The following is a 20,860-nucleotide window of genomic DNA, read 5'->3' on the forward strand; positions in this document are numbered from 1 at the left end:
TGTTGGCCAATCATATTGGGGCCTGCTTTGATTGCATGCAGGTAAATCATCCATGTGGACAGTAAAAAAGGGACTGCATCTGCAGAAATGGAATCTCACATCAACTACTGTCTAATAGTGATTTAGTTTTTATTTGCTCTTCAAAATTTATCTGCACTCGTACTAATCTCCAGACGCAACAGGAATTCCTGGCCTGGTTATGTGCTGACTGTACTGGAAACCCAAAAGCACTGTCCCCAAAGGCTAAGTCAGCAGATCAGAGGATGGACTGCTTTAGAAGAAATTATTATTATTTATTTATATATTTTTGTGCTTTAGGTGTCGCGGTCAGATCAGTCAGGTTAATATAATGGCAACATTCAGAAGAAGCCAGCCATGTCAGTGATCACCAGAACCTATGGCCGCAGCCTCTTTTTTACCATTTCAAAGCATCAGTATCACAGGGCGCTTACAGATGGCGAGATAAGCAGCTCCACAACAGCTACAAAGGTCTCTGAATCGCAAACAGGGCCCGCCACGTGACTCTAACACTATAGGAACCAGTGCAGGATGAGAAAGGACAGCTCTCGATCATTAAGAAAAGTTTCCATAGAAAAGTACAACTTTTCCAGCTAGACATCATCCTCAGATTCACCTCTGCTAAGACAGCGATCACGGACTATTCTGTGTGAGGAGGGAAAGGAGACTGCCCGAGTGAAGAAGGAGTCGCACACAAAGCTTGCAAATGTACCAAAGGACAGTAAGGGCAATCATCCATCATATGGAAGTCAGCTGAAAGGCTTCAGGAGACCATTAACTCCGCATTTCCTAAAGTACCTAGAAAACCCTGGCTTCGGGCTCAGAAAGGTGCTTAAGGCTGTGGCAGATGAGACAGAAGAAGGAAGCTTCTGGCACTGGTACAGAAGGAAGGACAGGACACAGAGGTAAATACATGAGCCCTACAGTCTGTAGTAGGGAAACATGCCGAGAACTGTTCCACCACCTTGGGGTGTTCAGAGATGAAAGAAGTGAAATACAGGTTGACGGATGTGCTCCTGGCTGACTACTGTACATCAGGCAGCAAAACCTAGTAACTGGCTAACCTGTAGGCGTCTTTTGTTTTGTTTTTTTGTTACTCAGACCAAATAGTTCCATTTAGCTGCTTGGTACTACAGAGGTTTGACCTCGGTACATAATAATGAAGTATTTCCACTATAAAACCTAGAGTTTCCATAAAGCTACGATGACTTTGAAGTCTGGCTGGCGTGTGAGTGCGGTGAACATACAGCTTTATGGGGAGTAAAACCCACATCAGTCCACTATGCAGTTAAGCTGATGAGAGACAACAGAGACAGTGCTGGTCAGCGGTGAAGCCGAAGCCCAAAACATCTTGCAACAGCCTGTTTATGCATCTCTGCCACAAAAATCAACAGCTTCTGTGAGGTCCAGTTTGACTTGGATTCTTACAGACTCCTGCATGTTGGAGCTTTTGAGCTAAATACCACAGCAACACCCCATTACACTCGCTGCTCGTTTAAAACTTTCACTGTGAGATTTAACTCAAATGTGCTCTGACTGGAAATCAACAAGTTTCTGATTAGCATGGTGTGCACCTGGCATACACCACAGATGGGTTGAGTTAGCCAGCATCCTCTGTGGCCTGCAGGGTTTAGCACTCGCTCTTCCTGTGCTCGTGCCACATGTAAACACACACAAACAAGGTCCTGACCCAAATCAAGTGCAAATCACACCAGTCACCTGATGGAATTATGACTCTGTGTGGCAATCTGTTAAGTCTACAGGTCAGAAACTTAACATTTATGTAACATTAAGAATGACTTACTGACTCACTAATCTTTTTAAAGTCTTTCCCCCATAAAGAAAACATCTGATTACCTCCCCCAAGTTCTGTCACCTCACTATATATCTATAAAGACGTGGTTTGGTGACCATTAGAACCGTTTCTGGCTTTTTCCAAAAGGTAGGTGCATCAGCAGAGACCACCCTCACTAACTTCAGAAACCAGCCCAAATCTAGTCATTTTGTTCTATAAGCAGGCCTGAAATATGACAGAATATATGATCATACTCCAAGCTGCAAAGAGTTAAAGCGTGCACAATACCAACATGTAAAATGTTCAAGGGCCAACACCCCTTTGAAGGGCTTTTTTGGACACATTTTCCTTCAGAGTCATCATTTTTTCCAGAGGACACAACTCCCAGAACATAATATCACTCTGACAACCCATCAAAATGTGTTCACAATGATATGCAGCAGCAGTGGACCGACTACCTCGGGATGGATGCTTGCTGAGTATACTCTGTGCAGAACAGGTGAGCTAACCTAAAAAAATGAAGTCAACCATTCCCCTGAGTTTTCATAAAAAGAAAAGGTATGAGGAGAGACTTATCGTAAGCAGTAAGCGCTCCATGCAGGAGAATGCGGTAAATAAGGCTTGCATAATGCATTCAAGCTGTAAAAGTAATTAGTCTCTTTATTTTCTTTCTGCAATACTTTCTCGCCGAGCGCACCTACTTCCTGCTTTTGCACAATTCTACACAAATCCATGAAATGAGGAATATGTTTAAGCAACTGAGTGCAGGAATTATTGATGTCACACAGTGTGAAGATCTGAGTGCATCTATGGCTGTGAACACGACCTCAACATCATGCAGAAATTCTATTTTTACTCCCCCCCACACATACATCAACTTGAATGAGACGGGAAGTTATTTTCATTGTACTAAATTGCAAATGCACAGCAACAACGTTTCTGTAGATGTTTAACTTCCAGCTTCAGCTGGAATTGAAGGATTTGCCAAAGTTATAGGAAAGCATAAATGTTAATAAGCAGGGAGCCTAGTTCGGTGTGGGCTCTCCCATCAGACGAGACAACTTGATAAGATGTAGACAGACAATCTGTTGGGGAAAAAAATCTTTTCATGATGGAAACTATTCCCCAAACAAGATCTGAGTGCAGATGTGTGACGTTTCAAGGAAAACCTAAAGCAAACCCTGTTCCACGAAACGGCACGATAGCGACAATCCATTCACCACATCAATCCGACCCTCAATTGGAAAATTCCAGTCAACACTGGTGCGGCACACTCACAACAGAGTGTAAATTAGTGGTTCTCAAACTGGGGTATGGCTCCCCCTGAGGGGATGCACAGCCGTTGAAGGGAGGGTATACACGTTAGGGTGAGATGATTCATAAAGAAATAAATCAAACAAACCCATTCAGACATGCAATGCCATCAAGACTTTGGAAAACTGGATTTAGATATAAACTTGTTAATGGATAATAAAATGTTAGTCTCCACCTGCTAATACATGACTATTTTACGTACAGTGGATGGTGTTGGAATGGAGCTGATTATAGCCAAGTCAAATCTAATTAAACCTTTATTAGAATAAAATCTTAATGTCTTATTGTGGATTTAACTGTTGCAAACCAACTGAATGATTATTCTGATTATAAAATGTTTGTTCACATATTTAGGGCACTGAGAGGAAACTGAATCATCTGCACAGCCTTACAGCATGGAGAATGGTGCCAACTGAACATATGGAAACTAGTAAGAGGGAAAGAACGGGGAAATGTGTAGTGACGCATGTCTGGGAGACTATTTTGAAACAGCTTCCATTTACAACTCAACCCCACCCTTGCTTTTCCTGCCAGCCACGCAGGCCACCCGTTAGTGTCACAGACTCTCTCAACTGGGGTCCTGCACCCAGTCAACAACACAGTCTTTGTATTCACAGCTTACAACATTTTCCATGCGAGAAAGCCAGATTATAATGGGTGTGTATATAAGCTGCCCATGAGGCAAGCCAAATGTGATAGTATTTAATGATGCATGTGCTGCGCAAGTCACTGATTTCTTTATGTTTTGTTAGGAAAATGGGATTTATTCACACGTGCAAACATACATGAAAGGTATGGTATGACCACCTTTGTTCTTCAGCACAGCCTGAACTCTCTGAGGCAGCTTTTACAGAAATTCCTTTAAGACGTCTTCAGGAATAGTTCTGCAGAGTTCTTCAAGAACCTTCAAAGTTCTCTGTCAAGATGATCCCACGCCGTTTCAGTCATGTTGAGGTCCAGGATCTGACGAGACCAGTACACGACTGATAGTGTTTCACTGTGTCTTTTACAAGATCCCCAACACCACTGTCCATAATGCAGTCAAACCCTGACAGAGCTCCACCGTTCTTGTGTAATTTGGCATATCGCAACCTTTTCTCCCCGTTTCCCGTCCTTAAAATTTGCTTCATGACAGACATCCTTCCACTGAGAGCATTTCTGATGAGGCTTTAGAGAACGGTAGATGTTTCAGCCACAGGGTCAGATGCATCTCTCAGATCCTGTGGGTCTTTGCTGGATTTTTTCCATTTTTGTTAAGGACACGACATTCAAATACTGTTCATCTGCTGTAAATAGTGCTTAGCCCTCACATTTCTCACGTTTCCTTAAAAATTTTAAGGACAAAAAACACTGTTTTCTGCCTTACAAGCTTTTTTCATAGTTTCAGCTAAATAAATATTTTTTGTGGGTGCTAGTAGTAAGTGCATAAAGATAAAATTTTAAATCAATTGTTTCTGTTAACAGAAAGTGGTCAGGTAAAAGGATTGGGACTGAAAATGGGCAAAAAGGCAGCAAATATTCAAAGAAAACCTTTAACTTTAAGTACAATATCTTGGAAGTGAAATATGAAAAGTGAGGAGTGATTCAGGACTAGCACAGCACTGTCTGTTAACTCAAAATAAAAATATGAATCTGCACAGAGATGGAGCTCTGACAGATTTAAGTCGGGCGCTGTTTTATGTGTGTCCGTGTCAACTTTCAGACCTCGCCAAGATAATTCTCTTAAAGCAAGTGTAATACTGTGGGTTCTCCTGATCCGTTCGCTTCTCCTCCTCTCGTCTCTTCTTTTCTCGTTCATTTGATGTGCTTCCCCTGTAATCTTCCCAGGGCTGTCGACCTCACCGAGACACAGAGGACACGCTCAGTCATTCAGCCATAGCTTCTCATTCACACAGCAGAAAAAGCTTTTCTTGTTCAGTGTGCTTAAGTGTTTGCCTCCGTCTCCACATGTGTGTGTGTGTGTGCATTTTTCAACAGTTTAATTTGGCTGCGTGATATCAGAGTCGCCAGCTGCACAGGGAAAAGTTTCTACATCCAGTCCGCTGTGTACTGAATTACAATTCTGCAACCAAGTGCCATACTCTACTCGGCTCTATTTTGTTACACATGAATGGGAACTCAGTGATTCAGCAATGAGTGCTGGTGATTCAGTCGCTTAAAGGAGAATGTCACCCATTTCAGAAAAATATGTTTCCTTCAGCTTCTCCAGAAACTGGAGGAAGTTTTTGGAGCATGTCCAATAACTTCTTACCTCAGATACGTATGCGTCATGCTCCAATTTCAGTGCAACATCAGTCAAAGACGTGACATCGGGAAAATGAACGCCTTACATGAAGGTCTCCACCCAGGAAGTTAAGTGACACCTACTATTTTTAAACGTCTTTTAAAGTTGTACTTCTATACTGTGTGCACAGACACAAACAATCTCTTCACATCACCGACATAACGTTTATTTTTAGATTGTTTATTGCATATTTTGCATCCTTACAACGTCTGAACTGCCAAACGTGTGAAACAAAGCCCCTTCTGTGTGTGTCATTCCCTAGCTGCCGCATTTTTCTGTTTGCTTGTTGTTTTGGTTCACGTACCATATGTTCACTTATTTTCATCTCCTAACAAGAAGTGTAGTTGAAAGCCGATAAAAATTGGTGGATGTTTGTGTTTTCTTAAAGCAATCTGATATTTTTTTAGTAATCTGGAGAAACTCAAGCTCCCCAGTTTATTTTGGCATCTGTGTGTCTGATTATGACATGAAACAGGCCAAAGATACCTGAGCTGTTTGTTACCTGACATAACAAACGAGAGTTTACATACATGAAAAGCAGACATGCAATCATTGGTTGAATCCAAAGATTACCAGGGAAGCCTTAGATCAGAGAGGTCAGTGAGTAATTATTCTCCTAGAATAAAACACTGTTGCAGAGAAGCATTAAAAAGAAGGAACTTTACTCCATTACTGCAGCTCTTATGCAAGCAATGTGCATCATAGTTTAAAAAGAAATGCTGAGAAAGAGCTTTCCTGTGGCGTAAGAGTGTTTCAGACCTATTATGGCCACGGGCTTTTATAAATTCTAACACGCGATGATAAAAACCATCACTCCTCCAAGTGCTTTCAAAGTCCACTCAGCCATGTCTGAGGTATCACTTGTGACACCCAGATCAACAATGGAGAACACCCTGGGCCAATCGGAGTAATTCTGGAAATGCCAGGATAGAGTTGTTAAAAAAACACCGGCTCGTTTTACATTTTACCAGTAAGATGTGTGGTAACAAATTTAGCTTTAAAAAATCTGACAAAAAAATGTAAAAAACAACAACTTTGGAAGTGAAAAAGGGGAAGGTAAAAGTTGTGGCATAGTGGAGCAAATAAGACCGGTGGCAAGTGACTAATCCCTCAGAGGGGAAATAAACCACCGCAACACATTTGTCATTTATGTCCAGCAGTCACACTCAAGGCATCCTCCCCAGCTGTGGGATTGTGACAGGGACAACCATTCATCTGGAAGTACACTCCACCAATGTGTAGTGCCTTGAGTGCAAACACATGCATGATAATTAAGTCAATTAATATCAATTAGTGAAACACACTGTAAACCCTCGGCTAGGAGACGGTCACGTAGAGAACTTTGATTTGTACCTCAAAGCAGCACTTCTGTTCGTATATTCATTAAAAGAACATCAATAATATGGTCTTTAAGGATATCGTCAAGATGAAACTGTTTCAATCAAACCGCAGATCTGCATGAGATGAGTCTATAAGCTCTGTTTGGGTAAATGAAATAAAGCCACATTTGGCTTCCTGTCCTTTCTACCTGAGCCATTACCTGGCAGGCCAAGTTAGTCTTTCTAATCCAAACACACACCAGACTGAACTTAGCCTAAAATTTAAAACTGATTAAATAAGATCTAAATAACAGCAGAATATTAAAACATTTACTCCAAAAACATCAACAGATACAGCTTCTTTCAGCTGCTCCCTTATTCACACTCAGTGTTGACTGTGTATGCTTGAGAACCCTTATTAATGCAACCCTCAAAGACCTTTCAGGTAAAAGCAAATGTGTAAACCGCCATACCACAGAGCCGCTAAAAGCTAGAAACTTATTAGCATTCGAATCTTTATTTTGTCCACTTCATGACACTTTCAAACACCTGCAGAGCAGGGCATCATTTTCTAAGTAGGCAAAGGCAGAAACTTTACAGAAGAGCTGCTGTTTTATGAGTTTTGATCACAGAAAATTTTTATTCCAGTTACTGTACTTTGATCACCTTCTTGACTACTCGAAATAAACTTACTCCTGGGACACATTTAAAACATTTGTAAGATTTTCCAATGCATCTGCGCTTCATAACATGAACCCTCCCCTTGTTGCTGGGGGATTCCCTTAATGCACTGGGTATTTCTTCTTCAGTCACCTTTCTCACTCACTATGTGTTAATAGACCTTACTGTATTAAATTATACTTGTTATTAATCTCGGTCTCTCTTCCACAGCATGTCTTTATCATGTCTTCCTTCTCTCACCCCAACCAATCACAGCAGATGGCCCTGCCCCTCCCTGAGCCTGGTTCTGCCGGAGGTTTCTTCCTGTTAAAAGGGAGTTTTTCCTTCCCACTGTCGCCAAAGTGCTGCTCATAGGGGGTCATATGAATGTTGGGTTTTTCTCTGTGTGTATTATTGTAGGGTCTACCTTACAATATAAAGCACCTTGAGCTGACTCTTGCTGTGATTTGGTGCTGTATAAATAACATAAAATAAATTAATTGAATTAACATCAGTCTTTCTGGTCGGTCGATCGGTCAATCAGCCGTGTTTTAGAACATTTATGAAAAATCTGACATTAAAAATGTTCTGAGCTAGTCTATCAGCAGATGCATCACCCGCGCAGCCCAAAAAGCACGCTACAAGGCGTGCTTTTTGTATAATAATAATAATTTTATACAAAAAATGATAATTTTTCATAATTATCCATCACTTCTCACTAAGAATGAAGCACAATCAGTGACACATAAATATTGTCCTGGACTTTTTAAATTGGTTGCTCTGGCACAAGTAAATAAATAAATAGATACATTTTTCAACAAGAACTTGATTTTAGTAAAACACTATTCTTTGGCTACATAACGAAACAAAGACGCAGTTTTTTTTATTGTGCTTTTAATTTGTGTTAGATGCAGTGCATAAGGTCTGAAGGGTGGAGGATTTAGTGATAAACTAGGAAAAGCTAATTTAACACACTGCATGTTGTTAATGTGTTAAACTATAATAAACAGATGCATAAATGGGGGTTCAAAGACAGCCCATTCTGTATGCCACTTGTATACTGGGATCCAGATGAGCAGCATCAGTAGCTGCCAGCAGCTTGCCGAGTGATTTATGGCCTGACCTGGTCTTAAAATAAAACAGGTGTTCTTCATATACGAGTGGATCTTCTTCATGTGTTTGCAGTCTCAGTCCCACCACAGGCACAGCCAACCAATCAGCTCTACAAGTCCTCAGCCTGATTTTAATGATCATCTGTTTTGCTTCATTTTTTCCCTGTGCAAAAATAAATCAAACCAAGGGGGAAATGGAACAAATTTCCACACACGTTGACTGATTCAGGCAAAAGCAAATAATCAGTAAAGTCAAAACTTCCCTGGCATCATGTGCCACATCCAGGGAGGAAAAAAGGCTGCTCGTGTCCTACCAGTGGTAACACTGCCAGTCTAGTGACACTGAGCTTCCTGTAAAAGATGCTTCAAGGACACAAAAATGGCACTCTCCTGACCAGAGATGCTAGGCCACAACTCTCGGATTCATTGGCTGGCATGCATGTAATCAATTTATAGGGAGTAACCAGCTCACTGATGACTAAGGACATATAACTGTCGCTGAGCAATCAATCAAAAGCTTTTGTCTTGAAGTTTATGATGACTCCACTGAAAGGTTTGTGCCTGACAGCGGTGGCGGGGTGGAGAAGCGCAGGCACAGCTCATTGGCTGACTAACCACAATCCCATTTATCTCAGCAACACAGCAATCAAACATCAGGCTCATAAATCATAGAAGCTGTCATCATTGTCTCTGCTCCTGTTAGCTGTCCGTAGACTGTAAACAAATGGAGAGAAAATTAATATCATAAGAGTCGTTCACTGTGCGCATGAATCAGGCCTCAGCCTGCAACACTGAGAGGAATATTTCAAGCAGACTACACCTATGTAGACATGGCGAAGGTCGTGTTATGTGACCAAAACGTGTGTTGACCTTGTCTTAGAACAACACACATTTGTTAATTTCCAGTTTCATGGTATGTTACTGTGAAGGCACTGGGTGCACTTAAAAATAAACTAAAATAAAATGATGTACTGTGTAGAATCTGTCTCTCTGAGCCTGCTTTTTCACTGCAGCACTCTGCCTGCATGTTAATAGCTTGGAGAAACACCTTCAGCAGCAGTTAGTTGAAGTAATCAGCTGATGATGACTGGAAGTTGACGTTGACGCGGCGATTCCAACGCAGCCATTCTGCTGTCGGTTTGCTGGTGATCTTTTCCTGCTGCGTGACCCTTTTTGGACCAACCAGACAGCCTCGCATTTGACTCTAAAATATTTTGGTATACAGAAGAGTTCATGGACCATTCGATGACTGCAAAGGGCCCGAGATCCTGTGGCTGTAAAACAAGCCTAAACCATAATCTCTCCACCGCTGTGCTTCACAGTTGGTATGAGGTGGTTGGTTGTTGCCAAAGGTGATGCTCCAGAGACCAAAATGTGCTTTTATAGAGGTGGTCACATGTGTAGATGATCAGGCAATTACATGCATTTGACTAACAGCACCTGGCTGCTACTTACACTCTTAACCCCTCTGGAAGCAGTAAGGATGCACCTAGTTTTTCATAAACTGGCGTCGTCTTTCTTAAATAAATACTGACACAGTGTATCACGTGTGTTGCTGTTTATGATCTACCAAGATGATGTTAAAACCTTCGATTTAATTTCTTTCCTTTGACTGTAAATACAGCATGTTAAACACATAGTAAGTAATAACTAACTAATTCCTAAACACATCAACTTCTTTGTTTTCTCTCAATCATTTTCTTTTCTCTATTTGTCTCATTATACTGAGTAGTATGTGACATACCTTCAGCAGGCTTGTTCACACATGACCACTTGTTGTTGTCATTCATTGTATCGTTAGTAAGTATGGCACAGTTAGCACTTTAAGTCATGTTGAAAATAAAAATCTTGGTTTTTATTGCAGGCTTAATCTCAGACTTAACTCTTAGTAACTATTGGCTGTGTTAATGTGTAATGTTTTGTACTTGATCGTCTGCTCATCCTCATTTTAAAGTTCCCATAGATTAAATTCTCAAACAGCTAAATGCACCAATGTGGGTCATAATGTTTCTTAAAGCATCTTCTTTTTTAGAAAATACTCGACGTGATGAGAAAAGTATCTTCATTACAAATGTGTGCTTGGCATTGACCAGCAAAGTCTGTCTTCCACAATTGCATGAAGTCACGATGTTGAACTAGTGAAGCAGAAACACATGGAGGAGATGGGAAGCACAAGATGATTAAGGCCTGCTGCGGGCACAGGTTAAGCTAGAAAGACATGCCCTTGTCATCTATATTAGGAGTCATCATGCACATAAAAAGGTCTCTAACTCCTCACTTGGTTCAAGTTGAGCAATGAAGACAAGGTCAAAAGGACTGAAAATGGCTTCAGATCGACTGCACCTAAAAATACAGTTAAAATAACTTGCAGATGCACACTTACAGATCCGAGGCCTCAAGAGTGATGTGCTTTTTTCATGTGACTGTACACAGTACACCGAGTCAGCACCAAAACTAATAAATGTTAAGAAATTCTGCAGCAAGGTCTAATTTTGTGGGTGGAGAAGATGTGTGCTTGGGCTTGTTGGGTTAAAAAAAAAAGAATATATCATCATGCACAACTGGAAATGTTTCTAGTTACGCAGTGATATGCTATTATAGATGCAGTAGCTAAAATATCTCAGCAATCTAAATACGAGAGGAATTTCTAGGGAACTCCCCAGATTACTGCACAGGAAAGACAGCCTCCCATCAGCTGTGACTGACAGCTAAAAAACACATTTGATAATGGCTCACATTTTTGCTCTCTCACTGACTTTTCTCTTGACTGTTTTTATTTAGAAGCAGTGAAGTAAATGGTGTTATAAATACATATTCATATCCATCCATTTTTTCAGATTTCTCTTAATCTCACAGAACCAAACTGCAGAAATTAGTGAAATGAGCAAATAATGACCATTGAATAACAGAAAATAGATCTCTCCTCATGCACAAACACCAACAACGTGAATGTTTGGCTTTTAAAAGTTTTATAAATTACTTTAAGCCTCTCCGTAAATCATCAACAATCGCCCGACATAAGTACATAAAAGCTGTAAGAAGATCAGACAGTTTGGTTTTGATGGCTTTGCAGAAACAGTGTTATGTTCTGTGTGTTATCTAACATTCACAAGTGTCCAAGTTTCAGCATCAGAGAGCAAACGCAACGATGTGTGCAGCACAGACACGAGGCTACGAGAGCACCAACAACGCGTCCATCCTTTAAGCAGACCTCAAATATCTAGAAAAATGGGCAATGACAACATCTACTTGTCCATAGAGTGTACAGCTGTTTGTATCCGGATGTGCAAAGGAGCATAATCCCATCTTAACTCATATCAATTGAATCTAATCTCTGAGCTACGGAGATCAGCTTTGACTTGTGGGCAGAATAGAGCTGAACAGATTTGGACTTTTCACTCATAAAACTTATATTTTTTAAGCTTTAAATCTGAAGACTAACTGAAATAGGCCACGGGCAAGCCAAGAGGCCAATTTCAAGTTTTAGTCTTTAAATGAACAGAACATTGCTCAAAACAATCAGCACGATGACACGCCGAATCAATACACTGAAGCAAAATGGCGTCTATTCGTCTGAGCCTTCAATAAGTGCAGACATTTCTAAATGAATTAAAAATAGTTTTCCATTTTATCTTTCCTTGCTACTTTAACATCTCGTGACAATAAAAACATTCCTTAACCACTCTCACTGTAAATAAGAGCAGCTCTCGACAGCTTCAGTATGGTTCCAGAATTCAGAGGGGATTACCTGGCATCTGCCCAGTCAACTCAGGACATTCAGGCTGGGAGGAACTGAAGCCACTGAACAGGGCTATATGCTCTGCTTCCTCAGCAGATCAAATTTCTAATTCTGAGAAAAGCAAGGTACTGACCAGTCAGAGTATCGAGAATGTAAACCTGTCAAAATGAGCTAGAGAACTGCTTTACATCTCGTAAACTCAACCTTCACCTAACACAGTCGAATAATCTGCTTATTTCTCAGGGTGACACGCAACTTCACATAGCACCTACAGACAGGTAGCACGCAGCCCCTCCCCTCACTAAAAGCTGAATTAGTTGATGTTCACAACGCTGAACAAAAAAACATTTTATTCAGAATTCGAGAGGTCAGTGAAGCTCCCATTTCAACAACACTCAAGTATTGAACAGTTATCATAAACAGGGCCTCTGGCGGTCACAAGCTAGCGTACTTTCGTGCTGGTGTCGGTCTCTAGCCTGGATAATTAGGACGGTTGCATCAGGCAGCACATCCGACATAATCAAACCTGGGGAATCCATCAACTTTTTCCATCAACTAATAATAAAATGATAACGTCAGTGCTGGAGCAAGGCAGCAAATGTCATTAATGCTGCCCGTCTGCAAAATTAAAATAGATGATGGTAATTTAACAGGGTTATGTTTCTCTTAAAGACTGAAGCTGAGAAAAGGAGCGACTAGACAGAAATGATGGCAGCCCACTGTAAGAGCTGCAGAAAAGTCACCAGAAGCTTAGGACAACCACAGACAAGCTGAAAATATCATTGTCTTTATTGTTCATGCCACTGCCTACGACAGATGTTGAGAATTTTCTGGGAGCATCATAGCAACTCCTTTCCCTAACGTATGGGCTGATGAGAGCAAACCTTCAATACATTAACTTTTTGTATGGATTCCCCAACAGAACAATCTCAACATTATTGCCACATTGTTCAGTATTTTCCACAAACTAAAAGGAGACTGCTCAGTGTCCTTTGCCACACACTGTTCTCCACACTGGAGCACCGGCCGTGTCCGGTGTTAACTCTTTTTACTGCCTAATCAGTAACAAACATCAAAGTTGATTTTTCCAATCACTGAGTGGCAGTTAATCCAAGCCAGTGTTTGGAAACATCTTAAGAGCTTCTTTGCCTCGGGCAGATTCAAAGTACCAAAGCCAGCTTTGGCGTACGTGTAGCTGGAGCCATAATGTGCCGTTTTAAAAAGCCCTGAAAGATGCTGCTCCAGCAACAACGCTTAATAATCACCAAAAGTCTCCAATTTTTTACAGACTTTAAAATGCAAGAGGCCTTCAGCTGAATTTAAAGATGAATTTGAAATCGGGGGCTTTCATAAAACACGCAGCTTGTAATTCCTGCTAATCTCACCACTGTGGCCAATATGATGTCACCTTTCCAGATATCTGCATCTATGCCGGCTTTATCATTTCCTACTTTGAACGAAGGCAGATTAAACAAGCATAGAGTTAAGTTTGTTTCTACTTTCTTTCATTTTGAAGATGAAATTATTTATCGAGTCAACAAAAGCTGAAGTCTGAACACATGATTTATGTGTACAATTCTAATGACTTTCAAAGTTAATAATTGCTGTGACCACTATTTTTCTTCAACACAGCCTGAAGGTTGTGAGGCAGCTTTCTTGGAATTTCTTTAAGAAGTCTTCAGGAATCGTTCTCCAGGCTTCTTGAAGGACATTCCAAAGCTCTTCTTTGGATGTTGTTGCCTTTTGTTCTGTTTTCTATCAAGATGATCCTACTCTGCCTCGCTAAAGGTGAGGTCCAACTTTGGTTTGTTCTTTTAATCCAGGTTTTACTGCACTGGCAGCGTCTTTGTGATGATTGTTATGCTCAAACTTTTAAGCTGCTGCCAATCAGATGCTTTCCAGATGGTACTGCACGGTGGATATAATTCTGGGAACACTTCTGCATTCATAATTTCAAATTTGACATGATCTCCAACAATGCAGAGAGAGCCTCCACCATGTTTCTCCACCACCATTCACTGTTGTACCACTCTCCTGTCCTCCTTCACATATAAGAAAAATTGGACGAGGATTTGAATCAGAAATGTTAAATTTGGCTTCTTCACTCCATCACACTTGTTGCCACTCACTTTCAGTCTAGTGCTTGTGTAATTTGACATATTTGAGCCTTTTCTTAGAGGCAAGAATGGCTTCTTGACAGCCACCCTTCTACTGAGACCATTTCGAATCAATCGAATCAGCTGAAAGTCCAGATGCTTGTCTCAGGTCCTGTGTCAGGTTTATGATAGAATTTAGATTTGTTTCTATTTCTTAAGGATATGACTTTTAGATACTGTTTATCTGCTACAGGCAGTCTTGTTGCTTTTGGATTCATGGCTTATCTCTGCATGGTGTGTAAAGTTTTCGGCTAATGGCTCTTTTCGAAGACTCTTTTTGGTGCAAAAATACAATTTCATGCCTGTTCTCTTTGGCATTTTTTGCAGTTTTTCAACTAAAAACAAACTTTGTTTTTGAAACTTTCAGAGAGTCTGGGAAAAAATTGAGGAAAGTCTTGTTAATTGGAAGCAAAATATAAAGGAATAAGGTGTGCTTTTGAACAATCCTGCATTTCAACATGTTTGGTTTGATAACAGTTGCACAACAGCGGGCACATCCAGTCCCAGTCAGATCCATTTGTTGAACAGTCGAGCGAGTTGACTGCAGTCCTACCAAGGTCCATGGGTGTCAAGTGGGCCCGTGGCAGTTTTTGAATATATTAATCCAGGCAGGTCCAGTGTTAAATGTGGGAGCACAGCCTGCAAGAAAGGACACTTCCTACTTACAGCAATCACATCCATCCATCAACTTTTTGTAACCCATCCCTGTGGCACACTGCCTTTACCCTTCACCTCCTACCCTGTGGGGAGCATTACATAACGCGCACAGTTTTGACTGTGAAGACAAAGACGCTCTGTGGCATAAGGCATATGCATCAGCAGACCTGATGATATGACAGTGAAGGCTCCAGTTTCGCAAGGTCACACTAGAGGACGAGGAGACAGATTGGAGCGTTACAAACAGAGCAGTGCAAGGGCAACAGGAATAGAGACTGACTGTGAAAGACAGGATAACTAGTTGGAGAAGGGGGATGAATCAACAAAACTGTGCTGTCAGCATCCCCGGGGCCAGCAGGAAGCATTAAGTGGGTTGACGTAGGCCGCTGAGTCTCCCTCCTTTCCTCCTTCCTCCTCTTCTCCCGTCTATTTTTCCCTTTGTCTTTTTCTCTCATCCATACGGCAGATTCCACCTCTTCCCCTCCCCCTGCCCTGCTGAGCACTCTATTGAAATGGCCTCTCGCCCACATACAAACCCACGGCTGCTTGCACAAGCTTCCCACATCCCCTGAGCCACGTCTTATTTACGGTTCGATTACGGACGACCGCCCTCCAGGACAAGCGTCCTCCTCTGCTGCCTCTCTGCCTTGTACCCAGATGTTGCTCAAATAATTAAGGGAAAACCTGTTTCATCCACCGGGGTCATGACAACATCTGTGGCCGACGCAGCGAGAAAGTGCAGCAGCATAATCATCGCAGCACTGGTGCCCGAGAAGAAGAAGAGGAGAAGAATCGAGCCTGATATGCATACGCAACCCGTGGGACGAGCACATATTTATTTCAAACACACAGAGGCAATTTTTAGAGGTTGATACAAAGACTATATATTAAACAGCATAAACCCCTCTGGGAATAAAAAAATAGATCTGTACAATACAGAAGTTAAGAGCAAAGGGCTCTGCAGCAAATGCACACGCACACCTCCACAGAACAAGGTAATAAAGTGTACACCGATGATTGAACCGAACCCCTGGGAGGCACAAAACAGCACTATCCCTGCTACAGAGGTGAGTAATGGGACTGCTACATCTTCCTTCCAAAAACCACTAGTGCTGCCTGCCTGCTGACACATTCCACTGGAGTCTGCAGCACTCTGCTCTGCAGTCTGGAAATCGTGAGGATGCAAAGCTCCTCTGTGGGATAGAAACAACTCCTTTGTATTAGCTGGTGAATGAGGCAGCCCGTCTTAATGTGGCATGCTTTCGATGATTAAGAGGTCTTACCTAACGTGATGTTACCATTAGGTCAGAAATTCTGTTCACAATAGCAACTTCTACTGATGCAAATGAGCACGTGAGGAGTCGGTATAAGAATTAAGGGCAAAAAGAAGGTCGCCCATCTTTCATTAATTTGTCAATACCGACTTAAAGACTATAACATGAGCTCTCTCTGGGAATTGTAGACCAAATTGCTCCAGTAATATTTGAGCATTTTCACAAATGTGCGAGATGTGAGAGACATCTAAAGCATTCAATTTTGGCAGTTGATGCCTAATAATTTAAATTATTATATTTTCTTTTTTTGGAAACAAAGATTAGAATGAACTGATGGGGGTTCAAAAAAAACCCACGTTAACCAAATATTTCAGGGTCGGTTCTACTTTTTCCGTTTATTCAAAAATGGCGCGTGATGCTGATCATTCTTAGCAGTGCTGCCACCTACAGGTGTTACAGCCAAAGTTACGAAATAAGTCCAGGTGGACTGAATGATATTTTTAGGGTTAAAAAGTCTCTTTATGAAGTCACGTATTACAAATGCTGCTTCTCCTTTCAGCTAACACTCAAAAACCTCAAAAACTGTACCACACACGAAGATTTGATTCTTTCCTTTGTCATCTGAATGTACTGTGTACACAGCTGAAATCTCCCATTGAAACACTATCCGGTCGTTAAGTGATGACGTGACGAATCCTACTTCCGGGCCTAAAGTAGTCTGTGTTTAATATAGCTTTTGTGTTGTTAACATGTTTAATGTTTCTTCTATTTAATCTCAAAAAGCTCCTAAAACAGTCAGTGATCACTGTTGACCTCCCTTGGCTTTTATTACCGCTAATCATTTATTTAAGCTCAGTTTTTAAAACCTTAGGATGTAACTCCAGCCCAGCCCATGCAGCAGTATATGAATGACTAACCTCGTATTGTGGATGGATTATCTCAGTTGTTCTCCTGGCTGAAGTTTGGTCCTTTTACAGCATCCTGCCATGCGATTACGTTTGTTTCTGACCACCGAGAACACTCACGTTAACTTTTATCGAGAGGAAAAAAAGTTAGCTTGTTTATTTTATGCTAACATAGCTGTGTTGCTAGCGGTTACGTAGCACATCATTATATACCAGCTAGCCAAACTTCAGTAACCCTACAAACGTCACTGCTGTTTAGTTTTCTGTCTTCATTTATGTTGGAAGTGATAACAGAGTTGTACGTTTTAATTTGTTTCCAAAACCCCGCAGTCAGGACATGCTATATTGTATTTAGATAGAAGCTAGCGAGCTAACTTCCTGCTAACTTCTAAATCCGTTAAATGTCATAAATTCCATTTTCATGGATGCCTGGATGTTAAACTCAATTGTTACACCTGGTAGAGCAGAACGCTGATCATTTTATTAAAGATGAAAGAATTTAGACAGTTTTTCAACTCTCAGTAATGCCATAGTGATCGTTTGATATATCTGCAGCGGAGTTTAGGCCCAGACACGGCTAGTGACGTCAGACTTAACGACCGGATTCTAATTAATATTTCATAGAGGCGTCTAGAAAACTGCACAACTTTCTCAGGAAATTGAAAATTGGAATCTGTAATGACTTGAACAATGGGTTAAATTCAAAACTTAAAATAATCCTGTATTTCTTGAAGCTGTAAAGACAAAGTCACATTAGCGCGAATGGTTAGACGACTGGTCATCAAATCCAAACAAAGACCTCCGTCATGCCCAAAGAAAGGAAACAAGCTGCAACAAAAGCTGCTCGATTCAACACAAAAGCAGAGATGCCCAAAAAAAGCAAGCATTCCTTTTCCTTAAAACGAAGCACTTCCCTCTGAAGCGTGGATCTCTCATTAGAGAGGTCTTTGTGTAATCATGCCATGTTTGAAGGCTATGCACTCCCTAGCTCTAATTCTTTTCACCGCTCCTGCTTTTGTTATGTCTCACAAAGCTCTTTAAGCAGCACAGTAATATTTGTAACCGCAATCGCCCGCTGTGGCTTTGACCATTGCTCACTTGAGTAATGCTTTGTTTATTTTACTACTGTACTCATTGTAAGTGTCTTCAGACAAACAAATCAAGCAACTGCACACATTTAAATGGACGTGCGCAAAGAAGCAGCCATCTGGCCCACTAATCCCAAACAAACCAGCCTTACTGAAAGTGTTGTTCCTAGACTTTCACCACCATTTAGACTGCCATTTAAAGGCAACACTTCTTAGGCATGCGTGCGGGTCACTGTCACTGCCTGAAAGCACTCCACTCTGTTCATTTAGGTCATCAGGTTGGGTTACAACACAGCTTTGACTCAAATGGCAGTCATCCTTGTACATTCACTTTGTCTGCAAATGCACTGATAGACGTGGAGGCCTTAGAAGCAGGTGATAATAGGAGAATGGGTTTTTTTAGAATGAGTCCAGGTTTATCTAAATTAAAATTAAAAAAAGCAAAAGAAAGTTGATTTTTCCCCCACAAGCAGGTCCTTTGGGAATCTGTTTCAAGAGCCACTTTAGCATAAAGAGAAATTTATTAGGCATTCAATGGCTGTCAAGCATTTCTTACCACCGCATGACATTAATGAGTACACCATTGACTCCATATTCTAACTTGGTGAGTTTAATTTAATACCCACGAACCCTCTTGAGGACTCTTGAAAAGATTTTCACTTATGAAAAACAAAATCTATGAAAAATGTCCTCAAAGGACGTGCTGGGAGGTTTAATCACATACTGCAATATAAAGGTGTTGATGGAAGTGCGAGACTCTTTCTGCAAGAAAAAAAACCTGATAATGAAAAGTTCAGCCGCACTCGGTGCACGATTGAAACGTGTAAGATGTGGGAGAGGTGCTAAAAACTTACACCTGCACTGCTAAAGCAAGACATCCTAATTTAGGCACATGTTTCATCACCACTCGGTCTGAACGAGGAAGCATGTTGCCTTGAGAGAGAACTTCTCAGCCCTGGGAATAAAAATGTGTGTGTGTGTGTGTCTGCTGCGGTGCATGCAGCGACCCATAGAGGGTTTAGGAAAGCAAGCAAATGAAAAACTGACAGAAAGAAAAATTCAAAGTGACACAAGAGGAGCCCCTGAACTAAAAAATAAAACACTAATGATTCATAATTAATACCCATGTTGTATTTGTAATTATCAGCTCCCATAAACCAGCACCACAATGAGATACAAAGTGTGGAAGCATCTCATCAACTTCCAGTGATGAATTTCCTACTGACACTTGCCAGATAGGGAGCCAAAAGATGAGGGCCAGAGTTAAAGTGACAGCATAGCAGGCCTTCACCCAAAACTACTCAACTGCAAGGGCACCCTGGTCTTACACTGTAGTAACTTTTCACCTTTCATCACGACTGGGTGTGAGTTCAGTACTGACACACGACTGCAAACCCTAAGTGAAACAGTACTATCATGTTAAAGTTGGTATGTCCATATAACATGAAAAAAAATCATGTTATATGGAAAAATGTGTTTTTCCCCTCCAGAAAATTCACTGTTTGGTTCAAGTCTGTCAAAACAATAACTGTGAGCACAGTTTGTGGCTCTGCTTAGCACAGGCACGCAGCTAAGCATTAGCGGGACTGATAAGTGCCAGCAGCAAACCAAAGTTGGTCAAAAACACACGAGGTTACCATAAATTTGTGCGACATTCAGAGCTTAATAACACATACAGAGTTGACAGACTGTACGGATACCTCACTGAACAGGCAAGCTTAAAACATTCAGACAGGCAAACTGCAGCGCTGCTCACAAGCCATCAACACATAGTCTTTATTTATGCCACAGTCACGTTCGGGAAAACAACGGTTGGAGTCAGTCACAGTTGGACCGTTTGGAGACCGGTTGTATCTCCAGCGTGCACGCACAAACTCTGGGCAACCTGTGCAATTGTCTTTCAGTCAAAAGTGATCAACTACTTGCAATCGGTTGCAGTGCAGTCAACGTGCAACCACTGATGTTGTCTAGTCACAAGCGAGTAAGCATCCTACTAACAGCGAACACGATTTTTACACCTTGTTTGAAGATTATTCTTTTATTCGTCCACCAGAACAGCACATTTAAGGATAAACGTAGTAATGAACACACCTCCGGTCGTTTCTGTAACGGTGGGCTAGGAAGCTTTCTCTTGTGGCTTTCCTCGATATCAGCCAGCTGTCTCTTCAGAAGGTATTTTGTCTTTTGCATTTCACTTCTGACAGAACCTGCAGCAGATGGAGAACTTCTTCACGTGCCGCTACACCGAGCGCACCGTCGCAGCAGTGCACAGCACCATCATCAGCTGTATTCCTGGATGGAGTAGTTGGAGTATATCCACAGCATGATTACAATGTTTTTATTGTCACAAAGTATATACAGGTTTTTGTTTATATTTTGCCCATACAAATAAAATCTTGTTCTGTGGGAAGCACTGCAGAAGATTTCCCTGTCAGAGAGCCTTTAATGACCCTAAGAGGACTCTTCGCCTTTCCCTCAGAGCGATCACAACTCTGACACCAACAATGCTGCCTTCCCTTTCATGCCTTTCATACTGTGA

At 41.3% G+C, this 20,860-nt stretch overlaps 1 protein-coding gene across 7 annotated transcripts in view; it reads right to left on the minus strand.

Moving 5' to 3' along the window:
- Positions 1-20,860, minus strand: part of adarb1b (adenosine deaminase RNA specific B1b) — a 137,107-nt gene that overhangs the window by 95,991 nt on the left and 20,256 nt on the right. For 2 of the 7 annotated variants that reach the window (XM_085135211.1, XM_085135214.1), the window contains exon 2: positions 17,246-17,332. The exons of the other annotated variants lie outside the window; for them this stretch is intronic. The gene's annotated coding sequence lies outside the window, so the exon portion shown is untranslated. The remainder of the gene's footprint in view (positions 1-17,245; positions 17,333-20,860) is intronic. 7 annotated transcript variants of the gene reach the window in all.

The sequence above is a fragment of the Neolamprologus multifasciatus genome, chromosome 16 (assembly GCF_963576455.1).
Source record: "Neolamprologus multifasciatus chromosome 16, fNeoMul1.2, whole genome shotgun sequence".
Taxonomy (NCBI): Eukaryota; Metazoa; Chordata; class Actinopteri; order Cichliformes; family Cichlidae; genus Neolamprologus; species Neolamprologus multifasciatus.